Source organism: Pan troglodytes, chromosome 4 (genome assembly GCF_028858775.2).
Source record: "Pan troglodytes isolate AG18354 chromosome 4, NHGRI_mPanTro3-v2.0_pri, whole genome shotgun sequence".
Taxonomy (NCBI): domain Eukaryota; kingdom Metazoa; phylum Chordata; class Mammalia; order Primates; family Hominidae; genus Pan; species Pan troglodytes.
Window position 1 is genome coordinate 19,015,348 of NC_072402.2, and position 17,692 is coordinate 19,033,039.

Genomic DNA, 17,692 nt, shown 5'->3' on the forward strand with positions numbered 1-17,692 from the left:
TATTAATTTTTTTAAACTCTTACTTTAGATTCAGGGAGTACATATGCAGTTGTATGATGCTGAAGTTTGGAATATAAATGATTTCATCACTCAGGTACTGAGCATAGTACCCAATAGTTAGTTTTTCAACCCTGTTCCCTCCCCACCTTCCCACTCTACTGGTCCACAGTTTCTTTTGTTATCATCTTTATGCCCAGATGTGCCCAATGTTTAGCTCTCACTTGTAGGTGAGAACATGCAGTATTTGGTTTTCTGTTTCTGCTTTAATTTGCTTAGGATAATGGCCTTCACCTGCCACCATGTTGCTGCAAAGAACATGATTTCATTCTTTCTTATGGTGCATAGTATTCCACGGTGTAGATGTACAACACCTTCTTTATCCAATCCAATGTTGATGGACACCTGGGTTGATTGCATGTCTTTGTTATTGTGAATAATGCTGCAATGAATAGATGAATGCATATGTCTTTTTGGTAGAAGGATTTTTTCCTTTTGGACATATACCCAGTAATGGGAATGGTAAGTCTGATAGCAGTTTTGTTTTAAGCTCATTGAGAAATCTCCAAACTGCTTTCCACAGTGGCTGAACTAATTTACATTCCCACCATCAGCGCATATATTCCCTTTTCTCCATAGCTTTACCAGCATCTGTTATTTTTTGATTTTTTAGAAATAATAGCCATTCTTACTGGTGTGAGATTGTATCTCACTGTGGTTTTGATTTGCATTTCTCTGTTGATTAGTGATGTGGAGCCTTTTTTCGTATGTTAGCTGCTTGTATGTCTTCTTTTTTAAAAAAAAAATTATTATTATTATACTTTAAGTTTTAGGGTACATGTGCACAATGTGCAGGTTAGTAACATATGTATACATGTGCCATGCTGGTGTGCTGTACCCATTAACTCATCATTTAGCATTAGGTATATCTCCTAGAGCTATCCCTCCCCCCTCCCCCCACCCCACAACAGTCCCCAGAGTATGATGTTCCCCTTCCTGTGTCCATGTGTTCTCATTGTTCAATTCCCACCTATGAGTGAGAATATGCGGTATTTGGTTTTTTGTTCTTGCAATAGTTTACTGAGAATGATGATTTCCAGTTTCATCCATGTCCCTACAAAGGACATGAACTCATCATTTTTTATGGCTGCATAGTATTCCATGGTGTATATGTGCCACATTTTCTTAATCCAGTCTGTCATTGTTGGACATTTGGGTTGGTTCCAAGTCTTTGCTATTGTGAATAGTGCCACAATAAACATACGTGTGCATGTGTCTTTATAGCAGCATGATTTCTAGTCCTTTGGGTACATACCCAGTAATGGGATGGCTGGGTCAAATGGTATTTCTAGTTCTAGATCCCTGAGGAATCGCCACACTGACTTCCACAATGGTTGAACTAGTTTACAGTCCCACCAACAGTGTAAAAGTGTTCCTATTTCTCCACATCCTCTCCAGCACCTGTTGTTTCCTGACTTTTTAATGATTGCCATTCTAACTGGTATGAGATGGTATCTCATTGTGGTTTTGATTTGCATTTCTCTGATAGCCGGTGATGGTGAGCATTTTTTCATGTGTTTTTTGGCTTCATAAATGTCTTCTTTTGAGAAGTGTCTGTTCATGCCCTTTGCTCACTTTTTGATGGGGTTGTTTGTTTTTTTCTTGTAAATTTGTTTGAGTTCAGTGTAGATTCTGGATATTAGCCCTTTGTCAGATGAGTAGGTTGTGAAAATTTCCTCCCATTGTGTAGGTTGCCTGTTCACTCTGATGGTAGTTTCTTTTGCTGTGCAGAAGCTCTTTAGTTTAATTAGATCCCATTTGTCAATTTTGACTTCTGTTGCCATTGCTTTTGGTGTTTTAGACATGAAGTCCTTGCCCATGCATAGGCTTTTGTTTTTTAAATGCGTATGTTAAATTGCAAGACTGATAAGCCTCATTATAAAAAGGTCAAAATATATTACATTTTATGTTGTAAAATATGAGATTTTTCTCTATGCCCCACCTCTAATAATACTTCTTTCTCTTCGGGTCAATAGAGTTCACAATGTAGAGTGCATTTTGGTGCACTCAGCTAGACACAGCATGAGCACACACAAGGCACACAGTGATACTTGCATAATATGCTCAGACAAGTTTTTTAAAACATAGAGATAAGTTTCTCTCTACATACATGCACACACACAAATAAGTATTTCTGTGCTACAATTTTTTTCACTTAATAACATACAAAATTTCAAATAAGCTACAGCCAGGTAAACTTAGTTGGATTAATTAACTCCCCATTAATACTGGTCAGTTTCAGCAACAGAAAGCTTCTAAATTCTAAGTACAGGGTTCTTTTGGAGAATGTGCATATCTTTGAAGTGCAAAAGTAAGAGAGACACAGAAAATCTAATGCTGTACTGGAAGGTCCTAAACAGTGTGTAGGGTAAGAAAAATATATTACAAGGATCCTGATTGTAAAATAAGAATTAAAATAATCTATTCATAGGTGATATGATCATCTATGTAGAACATTCTATGAAATTTGTAAACATGCTACTAGAACTAAACAGTGAGTTTAGCAAGATCATAGAATACAAGATTGACATATAAAAAAACTATATAGTAGCAACAAATAATCAGAAATTGAAAATTAAAATACCATTTATAATAGCATAAATAATATTATATACATAGTGGCACATCTAACAAAAGATGTGTCAGACCTGCATACTCAAAACTAGAAAACACTACCTACAGAAATAAATATAATGCAAATAAATTGTTAGCTATATCCTGGTCCTGGATCAAAAAACTCAATACTGTTAAGATATCAGTTTTCCCCAAAATAATCTATAAATTCAACACAATTCCAATCAAAATTCTCAATTTTTTTAGTAGGAATTGATGAACTGATCCTAAAATTTGTATGACAATGAATAAATACTATTGGAAAAGAGGAGCAAATTTGGAAGGCTTTTATACTATCTAATTTTAAGATTTTTAAAAATCTATGGTAATCAGCAGTATAATATTGAAAGACTAATCAAGGTACAAGAATGGAGGATCCAGAAGTAGATTTATACACAATATGGTCAATGAATTTTTGACAGAGACAGAAGCAATTCAGTGGAGAAAGAATGGTCTTGTCAACAAATGGTGCTGGATCATACCCACACCTTGTCTCTTATGCCAAAATTTAACTCAAAATGGATCAGAGACTTGAATGTAAATCTTAACACTACAGAAGTTACAGAAGAAAACATGGGAGTGTATCCTAACTGCCTAGTTTTGTGAATAAAGATGTACTGGAACACAGTTGTGACTCTTTGTTTACGTATTGCCTTTTGCAATGAAATGGCAGAGCTGAAAAACAGAGACTGTGTGATCCACAGAGCCTAAAATATTTACTCACAGGAACTTTTCTGAAGTTTGCTGACCCCTGCTTAGATTATAAGGAATAGAAAACCCAGTGAAAGCTGGCTTCTTCTCTCGTATAAATAGACATCCAAGAGGAAGATGGCTTTGGGGTTGTCTTAATGCTTCAGTGCTGAATTCTATGGGCCAACTTTATCTTCAGCCAAATAAGATGGCTGCAAGATTTCAAGACTTCACAGCACAGACGGTAATATCCAGAGGGAGGATAAAGAAGTTGTTCCTTCCTGTGGTTTTGTCTTTAGTTTATGAAACCCTTCCTCAGCTAACCTCCTGCTCCCTGATCCAGTGACAGTCTTCTTCTTGAATTACTCTCCTTTTCATGAACTCTTTGCCATAAGGCTTAGATCTGTGTTCCTTAATCAACCACAAACAGGGAATGGAATTACCCTCTGATTACTCAGGGCCATCTTGTGGGTGGGGATTGTTAGGAAGCAAGGTGAAGTGATTTAGTGATGCCCTATGTGTTTTCTCCTGTGACCCCAGAAAGCACTGTTTGTTTAGGATTTATATAATTAAATTTCTTGATCTCTTCCCTTCCCTTCTCTTTCCCCTCCCCTCCTTCTTCATTTTTTTTCTTTTTTTTTTGAGATTCCATCGCTAAAAATCCTTGTAGTGTTTCATCTTTGTAAATATTCTTAGGCATTGACTGGAGATAAACACCTTTATAATAAAAATAAAACATATTTCTACCTAGAGTATTAAAAAAATCTTTAATAGGAATGTATTTTCAAATTTCAAATGCCTTTTATTATATATCTAAATACTATTTAAAAATTTTAAATCTAGAGGTGTAATGAGTTATATAGATAGACTTTCTAATATCACTTATTTTTTTCATTTCTGGAATATATCCTTTCTGATTATGGACTATATCTTTCAACATATTCAGGTTATATTTTATCTATAAGTTTTTCATCTCTATTTGTAAGGTTTAAATCTATATTTGGGAGTTTCATTGGGTTTTGACCTTCATCAAATAAACTCTGATATCAAAGCTTCATAAAATGGTTTTGAAACATTTTTTTCTTTTTCTATATTGAAATGCTATCAACAGAAGTGGAATATTCTGTTCCAAAATGGTTTGATATCACTGATTCTTAAAACCATCACTCAGGAACATTTTTAAATTAACTCGATTTATTGGCAAGATAGCATTTGTTTTTCTACTCAATCAACCTTTTATAATTTTTATATTAGAATATTCTAAAATTCTTATTCTGTAGAGCTTGATTTTTCTCTTGTTAAGTATATGTTAGTATATGAACTCGATAACACATACATAAATTATTGTATTAAAAATAACTGTAAAACAACATAAAAGTTTTTTTTTCTTTTAGAGACTAGACAAATTACATGTGTTTTATAAATACCCAACCAGAACTGTACACACGCACACAATGAGCAAAATTAAAATTAGATCTTAAAAGTTTCATAGTCAACATGAGAACCAAATGTTTTCTTCTGATAAAGGAAAATAATACCAACGTCAGTTGCACAATAGAGGGACTAGCATGGAGATCAGATTTCATCTCTATGCAGTTTTATAAATATCTGTTTTGGCTCATATGATATTGTAGTCATATTAAGTTTCCTCCTCATTTTAGTGACCTTGATATAGAAATATACATACACATTTAAATATCAAATCACCTCTTAGGCATGCATGATCACATTCTAATGCTATAGATAAGATCCACTGGTCACTACTTCGCTTCCTAAAGATTTTTCTAGACTGGCAATTAGCTGCCTAATAGATGATTCCAGGAAAGAACAAAGCCAGTCTAATTATTCAAGAAGTTACTTTTGTACCAGAACTGTTGTAGGTGGACTGTAATTTTTTGTAGAAAGTTTAGGACTTAATTACCAGACATTCCTACTCAAAGATATTTGAAATCAGTTTTCACCTAAATATCTTTTGATTGCAAAGCTATTTACTATTTAGAATCCTGAAATGTTGATATTTATAATAAAAAGATGATTTAAATATAGAAATACCTTCAAGAATAACATACGACCACATTGCATTTTTCTTGCAGATGAGCAGTTGCATTTTGTTAGATCTTAAAATTAAGATTGCAGTGTTTTTTCCCTAGAAACCAATATATCTGCTGTAAATGTGTATTACAATATTATAGTCATAAAATATAATAATTGTGAGGTTTTTCTGGAATGGTGGCTTTTCCTCTGGATTAGTATTACTTGAACTAGCATAATCCCCTTTTAAACTATTAAAGTTTAGTTTAAACTCATTTAGCTGAATGAGATATTAGACTATTAAGTATCATTAAGAAAATAAATTAACACTATCCAGAGATAAGTGTTTATAGTTTCTGAGTAATGTATAACTTTTTTTTTTTTTGAGAGACAGAGTCACGCTCTGTCGCCCAGGCTGGGGTGCAGTGGCGTGAACTCTGCTCACTGCAAACTCCACCTCCCGGGTTCACGCCATTCTCCTGTCTCAGCCTCCCAAGTAGCTGGGACGACGGGCGCCCGCCACCAAGCCTGGCTAATTTTTGTATTTTTAGTAGAGACAGGGTTTCACCGTGTTAGCCAGGATGGTCTCCATCTCCTGACTTCGTGATCCGCCCACCTCGGGTTCCCAAAGTGCTGAGATTACAGGCGTGAGCCACCACGCCCGGCCAGTAATATATAACTTTTAACAAAAATGAAAGAATTAATTTTCAAAGCACATTAAGACTTCTAAACTTACAGTGCCCATTTCAAAATTCAGTGTTACGGATAAGAACACTTGCTTTGCGGTTGTCCAGGCAGTTCAGAGTCTCCCCTTCCTATTTCTTTAATGCCTGAAGTTCCTTCATACTTATTGTATAATTGTTTATATTTATTTAACTATTTATTTTCTTAGTTAATTATTTTTTCCTGTCTTGGAGAAACATGGGAGTGGCATATTGTGTTCATTTATGATTGCTCTCAAGTATGTGGCTTCAAAAATCTCCGTACACCTTTCAAAAAAGAGATGTATTTCACAGAATTCCTGGGAGTCTTCTCTTATCAAAATCAGTGGTCAGATTTCTCTTCAATATTTCAGCTAAATTGTGTGCAGGTACTTGTTCATTTAATTGGCTTCAAATGAAGTAATTATTGGATCTCATTATGGCCAATTACTCTTGTCCTTGGAGAGGTTTTAAAGGGGTCACAATTGAAGCAGACTCCAAGGTGCAGGTAAAGTCCTTGCCTAGCCATAGCATGCATATATCAAAAAGTAGTGGCTCTAGATATACTTGGGCATATCACACACAGGAGCACACACACAAATACTTTATTTTTATTTATTTATTTATTTATTTATTTTTATTTATTTATTTTGAGACGGAGTCTCGCTCTGTCACCCAGGCTGGACTGCAGTGGCGCGATCTCGGCTCACTGCAAGCTCCGCCTCCTGGGTTCACGTCATTCTCCTGCCTCAGCCTCCCCAGTAGCTGGGACTACAGGTGCCCTTCACCGCATCCAGCTAATTTTTTGTATTTTTAGTAGAGACAGGGTTTCACCGTGTTAGTCAAGATGGTCTCGATCTGCTGACCTCGTGATCCGCCTGCCTTGGCCTCCCAAAGTGCTGGGATTACAGGTGTGAGCCACCGCGCCCGGCCTAATTTCTATTTTTACAAATACTTTCACTACCTAAATCTCCTGTGGTGCTACCTGAACACTGTTCAGTGTACCTTTATATAAGCAATCATTGACTAGTAAAGTGTGATACTTTGGTTTTTAAACACGTACTTATCCTGTAATGTCTGCCTCATTTCTTATGGCAATAAAGTCACAACTGGCAAGGAAATGAAATAATTTCTGATTTAGACAATTATACACAGTTGACCTTTGAACAACGTGAGGGTTAGGGTTGCCGACTCCCTGCACAGTTGAAAATTTATAACTTTTGACTCCTCAAAAACTTAACTACTAATAGCCTATTGTTGACTGTAAGCCTTATTGGTAACATCAATAGTTGATTAACACATATTTCGTATGTTATATTATTATATACTATATTCATATAATAAGCTAGAGAAAAGAAACTGCGATTAAGAAAATCATAAGGAAAAGAAAGTATATTTACTACTTATTAAGTGGAGGTGGATCATCATAAAGGTCTTCATCCTGGTTGTCTTCACACTGAGTAGGCTGAGGAGGAGGAGGGAGAGGATGTGTTGGTTTTACTGTCTCAGTAGTGACAGAGGTGGAAGAAAATCTGCATATAAGTGGAACCGTGCAGTTCAAACCCATGTTGTTCAGCAGTCAACGGTGTATGTTCTTCATATACCGTTGTGCAGGTTGTTCACTGCATAAGTGCACTGGGGCAGGGTGGCAAGTGGGAGCTGAAATTAATCCTGGACTCTGCTCTTCAAGCCATTTGACCTTATTAAAGCTGTGTCCTCCACAGGCGGGGCCACTTTTTTTGTAATTGCCCAGAGGTACAATTGGTTTACTGTAGCAGCTGGGTTTGTGAAATTCACATAGTCACAGAAAAATGTGATACTAAAATGTCCTGAGGCTGTATCACTACCATATATTAAAAATATGCTGAGATTTACCCCTGAGAAACAACCTTAAATTGATTCAATCACTGACATATTACTCTGTTTTTCATCTACACGTTTTAAAATTTTAAGTAAAATATTTCATCTCTGTGCTTTAAGCTCCATTGCTTAGTTTGATTCTCATAAAAATGTCATAAGTATAAATATTAATAACTAGCTGTAAATCAAATAAATGAAACTGATGAACAGTGTGAAATACCCATAAGCCACTCATAAGAAATTATTAGTTTGTAACATGAAACTGCCATCTTTGTGGTTCATAATAGTCAAATATTATTGATTTCTTACGGTTCAATCTAACAAATACTTTTCTAATGAAGCTCTTCCCTCAAAACAGTTCCCTGATCTGGCATCCCATCCTATATCTCGTGCCCCTTATTCAATTAAAGGCATAGTTCTAAACACACTTACTTTAAGGATCCCTTATCGGTTGGTATGTTACTTTGTTTTTCATTTATTACTGCATTTATTTTTTCCCTTATTCAATAGTTATTTGTTGAATACCTACTCTTTAGCAGTCAAACACATACAAGTGGTTTATATGTTCATTGTTCTTAAGAAATGTTGGGGTTTCTTTTCATAGAATGTCATTGTTGGCCTTAAAACTTCTGTTCTAGTCTATGGAATTTTGAAGGTAGGGGCTTGGTCCATGTGTGGAAAATACTTAGTTTAGAATATTAAAGTGAAGAGCTGTAAGAAAGAGGAGGTGTCTTAGGGCTGATATAACAAAGTACCCTAGACGGAGTGGCTTTAATAACACATCAAAATCAAGTGGGGAGGTTTAAAATTATATCTTCAAAGATCTGACTTTTCTGGCTTTAGGCTCTAGCACTGGTATTTTTTATAACACTACCAGGATGTGCTAATGTACAATGCAGGTTTACACAAGCTTCTTTGGAGCAAAACCAACACAGGCTGGAGGTCACCAGCTTTCACTCAGTAAAGACAGGGTAAATATTGAGGTCAGCTAGGAGTGCTTCCTTTTAACAGATGAAAATGGTTGATGAGACTCTGTTGTTGAAACAGTGGTAAAGGTTATTGTGCTGTGATTGGAACAAGGTTATTATGAAGAAAAGCTGAGAAAGGTCCAAATATAAGAGAAGGAATATAGCAAAAGGTAAAATTAATTTAAACAATTATGGATATGCATCCATAGTGGGATAAAAAGGAATCTGACTATCACTTATTTTTAATTTGAAAGTTTATAAGTAAAGTTTCAAGAATAGTTATGTTTTTATGGAGCAAGTGATTTAATTATTATTTTAGTGATTTAATACTTAGCCTGTTATCAGGAATTGTTCTTGCAATTGCATTTGCTAGTTCTGGGCATGTTGGTAGGTCATTCACCTCTTTGGATCTCATCTTGTTAATCTGTAATATGGGAGAACACTACTTGAGCTGTTTCTATCACAATAAAGAAACACTCTCCTTAAACAAAAAGACCTGTGCAAAAGAGAAGTAGATACTTGTTGATGATGCTAACATTTTTTTTTGCAAGTGGGTGCATAGAGAATGCTAGTGTTTTCTAAAAGTCCTGAGATTTTTGAGATGCATATGGCATCCTATATTCCTGTTCTATTAATAGATGTGCCGTCTTAGTGATTATTTGACCTAATCATATTTGTAACTTTTAAAATATTTCCCTTTCCCATTCTAGTTTTGAAAATGGGCTCAAAATCTATTTAAATTCATTAGTTATGAAAAAGAGAGCTCTTTCTTCCCTTTCCTGTTAGGCGAGAGCTGCGGGAGGCAAGGGTCTCCGATGCCGTTTCTCGTTCTCATCATGTAGACAAAACAGCCCTGCTGCAAAGATGGTCAACGTACCTAAAACCGGAAGAACCTTCTGTAAGAAGTGTGGCAAGCATCAGACTCACAAAGTGACACAGTATAAGAAGGGTAAGGATTCTTTGTATGCCTAGGGAAAGTGGCACTATGATCGGAAGCAGAGTGGCTATGGTGGGCAGACAAAGCCAATTTTCCGGAAGAAGGCTAAGACCACAAAGAAGATTGTGCTAAGGCTGGACAATGTGTTGAGCCTAACTGCAGATCCAAGAGGATGCTGGCCATTAAGAGATGCAAGCATTTTGAACTGGGAGGAGATAGGAAGAGAAAGGGCCAAGTGATCCAGTTCTAAACTTTGGGATATTTTTCTTCTAATTTTGAAGAGAAAATGTTGAAGCCATAGAAAAATTACCTGAAGGAAAATAAATACAGTGATATTCTTATTAAAACAAATAGAGAGACTTCTTGTTATTATGACGAAAGAATTTATTAGGAGTCAAAAGATTTAGGTTGGTGTCTGAATTTTGCTGGGTTCATGCAGGAGGACCGTGGTCAAATCATCAGCTTCTCTGATGCTTATTTCTTAAATTTTCAAAGCAATGTGGCTGTATTAAGCAAAAGAACACACCTCTTTAATTTCTGTGATTCTATGGTATATTGGTTTACAGTTTTATTTGTATAATATACCCACGAATGTTATACATTTCTTCTGTGCAAAAACACTGAATCTAATCATTGAATATGCACTTGTTTTAAATATATATCACAATATACGGTCATTTTCAATATATCACACATGTTATGATTTATATTCAGAAAACTATATTAGATCTTATCATTTCTCAAATTGTATGATATAATTGACCAAAGGATAATATTTTTCATATTTGAAGCACACTGATATAAAATCAATATTCTGTTCTGAGATGTTTGCAATTCTCATAAAATTTTACTTTTCTATATTTAAATAGTGAAGAATAAAATTTCAATGAATAAGTGTTTATCTTAATGTAATGAAATGCTGACTAAGCACAATAAAATGTTATTTAATATCATCATAATATTTTGATATATATTGAAAAAGAATGTACATTTTGATTGCCAATCAAGTTTTAAAAGTTGTCTTTTATTAGAGACATCTTTTCTTTTATTTGAGATGCGTTTTTCACTTTAACTGATTTTAACATATTGTTTCCAAACAGTCTTTTAGGACATACCTCTGATAGATAATTAAGACATAATTTTTGCTTCTAAGAAGTTAAGAAATCAGAGGATAAAGGCTTCAACCCAGATAATTATGTTACAAAGCCAAATTTGATGCATCCTTTAAGGACAGTGCAAAAAATAAAGAAAAAAAAGAAAAAGTGTACTGGTTTCTAGAAGAGTTATCTATCCTTTCCATATTTCATCAGGATTCGATAAAGACACTTGTTTGCTGGCACATTTAAACCTCAAGATGATGGAAGGCTAACGAGAGTGATGTAAATAAACCTTTTTGGGGCACGTGGCCTTATTCTACCCCTTTGTTTCTTGGGTTGTTTATATTTGAGCCTGATGTTTTGTCCTGTTGAAGTGAAAAACTAAAACAGGCTCAGCCTAGAGCAGAAGGCCCAATAGGCTGCTAAGTTTGCATTGGTTCTAAGTCAGGCTCTCTTTTTCCAATAGAGAGGGGGTCATGGTGGATACTTGGGTCCAGATTATTTCAACAGAAAAATGTATTAGTGCTTAGGCCAAAACACTGCTGGGACACAATTTTCTATGGGCCTTCCTGTTACTGCATGTCTCGATTACAGAGGCATGAGTGTCTTTGTTCCAGTATCTTCACAGATTCTCTTCAAAGATATTTGCATGAAGAACAGCCTGGGGAGATAGAGCTAGTGTCTCCCTCAGGAGCAATAAGCAGGTTTGTTTCCTGTCCAGTAATACGTGTGTGTGTGTGTGTGTGCATGCACGCGCATGTCTTGGTTTTTCAAAATACCAGTTACTTTTGGAAGCTTATCTTTTGCCATGATTTAACAAAACAACCTTTACTGCCTTCCTCTCAGAGGTCAAACTCAACAAACATAATGTTTATCTTCTCTGTTTTCCCAGTAAGTGGTTCTTAACTGACGTTTTGGACAGTAAAAACTTGAACGATGGAAACATGAACAGAAAGAGGACCATCAAACAATGAAATATGTGGATAGAAATAGATAAAATAGAAAATTAAAAAATATGGGACAATGTTGATACATCTGACAGAAAAAAAGGCAGCCACGGGCCAGAATATTCAGAGAAGGCTACCGTAGATGTAGGAGACGTTTTTGTTGGCAGAACCATAGAATGACTCCAGCATCAGAGTAAGAGAAATTGGGAGCAGATTTGGGGTGTGGAAAGTAATCAGGATGCGTAATTAAATATTCTAGGGAACATGAGTGACAACTGGTCCCTTACCACCTCCCCCAGGTGCAGGGAGTGATTATCTACTGTAAGTGTTCATCTCTGCCATTATAGCCTGAGAACTTTTATAGAAATGAACCAACTTTCTAGAAGAACAGGGTCATTAATATTCTGGCTGACACTCATTGACTTGATACTTCTCGACAGCACACTCTACTGGTTTGACCCTTGTGGCACCTCAACATAAATCCTGTCCTCAGCCACTCCTGTACACAAAGATCTAATTCCATTCTCTCTTTCAGAAGAGAAGCAGTGTAGGAAAACACACCAACACAATAGCAATATGAATCAGCCTAACTCTTCATTTGTATAAGTGAGAAATCAGCCAGGATAGCCAGAGTTTTGAGAAAGACTAGAATTTTAGAAGTTTAGGCTAAAGATGAACATAGAAACAATATTATTCAAATAAAGTAGACATTCATAGAACCTAAAATTTATCTTCTCCTATTTAGTATACTACAAAGAACTCAGGATGACGAAGTAAAATTGTAGCTTTGAAAAAACACAAAGTGAGAGCAAGCTAGAGTTCTGATGTCAGAAATTTGTGCAGAGGTAAAAATAACCAAGAATGCCTGGAAGGAAGATTTAGAAATATTATTTCTTAGAATATTTACCAACAAGTCAAAGAGGGAAAATGTGAGACTAGAGTATTAATATAGGTAATTTCAAATATTAAAAAATGTTAAGAATAAGGAAGGAGAATGTTTAAATGGAATAAAATCTGAGAGTTAAAATAAAACATGGGTTTTGATATTGAAAGGGCACCAAAAACCATAGCAAAATGAAATAAAAATACTGCCACCTAGGCATTTCTTTGTAAAATATCAGAACGCAAAATTGTAAAATTTGAAAATGGTAAAACTTCACAGCACAAAAGAGGGTTCCATTAAGAAACAATCAAAAAAGATCATCTATGAAGGATCAAGAATCGGTTTTCTTCCACACTTGCTATTACCAATGCTGGATTCTAGAAAGTTCTAAGTTCTAGGGGTTGGGGGACGAATGTACACAGGTTTCTATTTCTCCAGCCAACCTTTTCATTTAACAATGGGGTAAAATATTGTATTTCCAGAAATGCAAAATCTCTACAAGTACACATTTTACAAGCTCAGGAAATAAAGGAAATAATCACAGCTATTAGCCAGGAACAAGGGACTACAAATTCTTGAAGGAGCAAAATGTGAAATCTAAGAAAAGATGAACTAAAGTAGGCAATGAAAACAAATGGCTAGGGTGACAGCTGTGCTGCAGTCCTAGAAAGCAATCTGTCCAAACTAGGGATAAAGTGTGAGAACTCTGTAAAAGAAGCCATTAGAAGTCAAGGGCAACAGTATCATTAGGAAACTGAAAGATCTTAGGAATTTCATGATAAAGGCATATAGCCTATTTTTCAACATACTAATATAATCAATTATAAAATTTAGGAAAAAATGGTCAAAGTGGGGTGTGATTTTAGCAATCAATGGAGTATAGCAACAGAATTTGACTTTTGCTTATGTGGATAAAGGTTGGAATTAAAAATCTGTAATGTGGCTTTTGTCATTTACTGAAAATCTGCATGCAAGAAGTAAGAGAAACTCTAGGCCAGAGGCCAGAGACCACAGTTCAGTCCTTGACAAATCAATTTTACAGTTTCTGTTACATACGAGAGAACAAGCCAAGCTTCTCATTCCCCTCTCCCAAATGTATTCACAACACCTTCCAGAGGTACACACGTAGATAAACTTCAAAAGATTATTACATTTGAAGGGACGTTCAAATATGAATCTGAAAACAAGAAGAGTCACAGTAAATGAGGCAAAATGTATAGCTCAAACCAAACTCAATTATATATTTGCAAAGAAAGTCAGGTAACAGGAATGAGGAAGAGTTTATAACTTCCAAGATCTGTAAAGAGGTCATGATGGTTGTTCAAGAGAGCAGAATATTAAGGATACTCTGTTAGAACGTGTGACAAAATTATTTTGATTATGTGGAGCTGCTTTATAATTCATCTGGACACTTGGAATATTCCTGAGCAACACAATTTTACTGACATGTGTTGCCGGACTTTCTCCACGATCCAACTATAACATACTGTGCTGCTTTGACTAGTGTTTTCATAATTCAATATGTTAAATGTTCATACTACTTTATAGAAACTTTAAAGAACTAAAATCTAATCACTGAGTTTGTCATTAAAAAAATTCCCAGCTGGGCATGGTGGCTCACACCTGTAATACTAGGGGAAGCCGAGGCGGGAGGATCACAAGGTCAGGAGTTCAAGACCAGCCTGGCCAACATGGTGAAACCCTGTCTCTACTAAAAATACAAAAATTAGCCGGGTGCAGTGGCAGCAGCCTGTAATCCCAGCTATGTGGGAGGCTGAGGCAGGAGAATTGCTTGAACCCAGGAGGCAGAGGTTGCAGTGAGCCAAGATCTTGCCACTGCACTCCAGCCTGGGTGACGGAGCAAGACTGTGTCTTGGGGGGAAAAAAAAAGACTCAAATTTATTTCTTTAGCTTTGTCTTCTCAGCTTCATGTTTTTATGTGACTGGTGGGCATTTTCTTATATGTCATCCAGAACTTCATAGATACATTATTTAATTCTTTTTTTCCCCTAATACCAACTCGTATAATTTATTGATCCATTTTCCTTAATGATATGAATATTTTAGTGGTGCTGACCTTCAAGACATAGTGGCAACATTAATGCCTTTTCTCTATATTCACAACTGTTATGGATTATCAACCTGTTCAGTTGACTCTTAGTTTTAATTCTGTCTCATTTCAATCCTTTCTCCATATTGGTTGTAATGCTCCTAATTCAGGCTCCTTTTGTCTCCATCTGGATGATTGTTGTACTCCTTTTGTCTCCATCTGGATGATTGTTGTAACCTCTTTAATGGACATTGAATGTCCGTTCTTTCTTCTTTTATCCCCTCCACTTTTTTTTTTTTTTTTCTTGAGATGGAGTCTCGCTCTGTCGCCCAGGCTGGAGTGCAGTGGTGCGATCTCAGCTCACTGCAAGCTCCACCTCCCGGGTTCACGCCATTCTCCTGCCTCAGCCTCCCCAGTAGCTGGGACTACAGGCGCCCGCTACCACGCCTGGCTAATTTTTTGTATTTTTAGTAGAGACGGGGGTTTCACCGTGTTAGCCAGGATGGTCTCGATCTCCTGATCTCGTCATCCGCCTGCCTCGGCCTCCCAAAGTGCTGGGATTACAGGCATCGGCCACCGCGCCTGGCCCCAGATTCAAAATTTTAAAATCCTGCCTATGTCTTTCCTCTACTCAAAAATATTAATTTGCTGTCTTGCATTCAAATTCCTTAGCCTGGCCCTCAAAATTTGTTACCACCTGCTACAAAAGCAGTGTGCCAAGAGGAGGCTTGAGGATGGATCTCAGTCGCCTTAATTCCCCGCTTGATGCTGCAAACTGTCCAGCCAAACTACGACCAAAGTAAAGCAAGGTGTTTGCAAGGCAAACGCAGCCTCAAATGGAGGTTAGGGCTCGTGCTTTCCTTTCTCATAGAAAACTCTAGTACTATCTTTAATCTGTTCCTAAACCAAGATTTTAGCTATGTGTTTCTATATTCCCCCACTAACACTGTACTTACATGTCACACTGGTTTGTCACTGTCTCCTTTTTGAATTTGGTGTACTACCCAAAATACAATCTCAATTTTTCATTATACTGAAATGAAAAATTCCTCAGAACTCAACTCAAATTCTACCTTTTCCACAGACACTCCCTGATCTCTCTTACCTGATGGGATTACCTCCTTCTAGAAACTATTTCTTCATTTATAAAACTTTGCTATTAATTATTTATTCCTGTGTCCTGGTCTGTTATTGTTACCTTAAACTGTTGAAAAAAAAAGTTTGCATAAGGTTTTCACCTGTTAAATTCTTATCATTTTTACAAGATTGTACAGTTTTGAGAGTAGGAACTGAGTTTTCATTCTCATTTTCCATGTCTTCAATATAGTGGGAATTCCACAATTCTGTTGAGTAAATGAAATGGGGTCATAAGTCATTGTAAGCAATTGACTTCCATACATCATTGATGATTTAAATCAGTGGTTCCCAAGTCGGGGTGATTTTCCTCCTACAGGACATTTGGCAATGTCTGGAGACCACAACTGGCTAAGGCGGGGTGAGAGATTGTCTATTTGCATTTACTGGGTAGAAACTAAGGATGCTGTTAGCAGTGGTTTCTTAAGATGCTACCCTGAACCCAAGGCTTCAGTAATATTTCCTAAGAAATGCTATTGTGTATCAAGAGGTGGCCAAGGGACCAGATCTTCAAAGCCACCATTCTAGCTTTAACCAGAGAAGCTCTTTAAAAATCTTAGATATTTAGATCTTGAGTTCCTTTATAGATCTTGATTTAAAAATGTCCGCCATTAAACAAGCCAACAAAAATCATGCCACTACTGAGAACCAATAAGTTACTACATAAAGTGAACTAGGAAATGCAGAAGACTATAATGGGCAAAGAACGTGTAGAAAAAAAAATGTTGTTTAGTCAGATTTCATAGCTATGTGGAACAGAAGACTTCTTTGACTAAGGAGAAAGGGAATTTTATTGGATAACTCCTGAGTCACTAAGAAATTGAAAGAACTGGTTAACTACACAACTTCCAAACCAATGTTCTAAGCACACCAAAAAACATTCTGAGAAGGAAATAGCTGCTCTGTTCCCTAAACACTGGATGCTAGTTTGCCCTGCAAACTCATCTGCTGTAGAAACTCAATGCCAGTGCACCTGAGTATGCATTCAAAGATTTTTTTTTTTTTTTTTTTTTTTTTTGCTCCAGGAGACTGATGATCTCTCTGGGAGACAGAGAAGGAGAGAGAGAGGGAGACAGAGAAGGGGGAGAGAGAGAGAGAGAGAGAGAGAGAGAGAAAGAATGAATACATGTGTCATAGGGAAATAGAGAAAGAGTGCCTTCCACTTGCGTCTTTAGCTCCTTACTTGTGGTTGGGTGTGTTACATCTGCTTGAAGGATCTAAAGCCACATGCCTGTATCCCAAGTGAAAGCTGGGAAAACAGATACCTGGTATTTTCAGCACTTACAGAGAAATATTTTCTGTCCTTTGCCCAGGCAGTAAAAGGCAGGGGGATTCTTCAAACACAAAAACGGGTAAATATATCAGGCAGCCTTTCAAAGTGACCACTAAGGAGTATTTTTAAATTCAAAGAAATTACTGTCTACTTTTAACATAAAATTGATTCAAATAAGGCATAGCTAATTTTAATATATTCTTTTAAATAAGAACAGCAATATTTGATCAATTATATGGTAATACAAAACCAGTTTCTAAAAAAGGCAGTGAAAGTACAATGATAGGACAACTACTCCTTTTATGAATTAATATAAATGAATTATTCAGGGTTTCCTCTTTATATTTACTTTTTTCTTTCCCATGGTAAATTAATCGTATGGGTTCAAACAGCACTGAGTTTTCTTAAATGCATATTTTCAGATTTAAAAACGTGTTATTGAATTTGGCCT

General features: G+C 36.2%; 1 long non-coding RNA gene and 1 pseudogene across 1 annotated transcript in view; both read left to right on the top strand.

Moving 5' to 3' along the window:
• LOC134810063 (uncharacterized) overlaps positions 1-17,692 on the top strand; it is a 595,943-nt gene that overhangs the window by 20,479 nt on the left and 557,772 nt on the right. The gene's annotated exons all lie outside the window — the stretch shown is intronic.
• On the top strand, positions 9,718-10,355 carry LOC134810009 (large ribosomal subunit protein eL42-like; annotated as a pseudogene).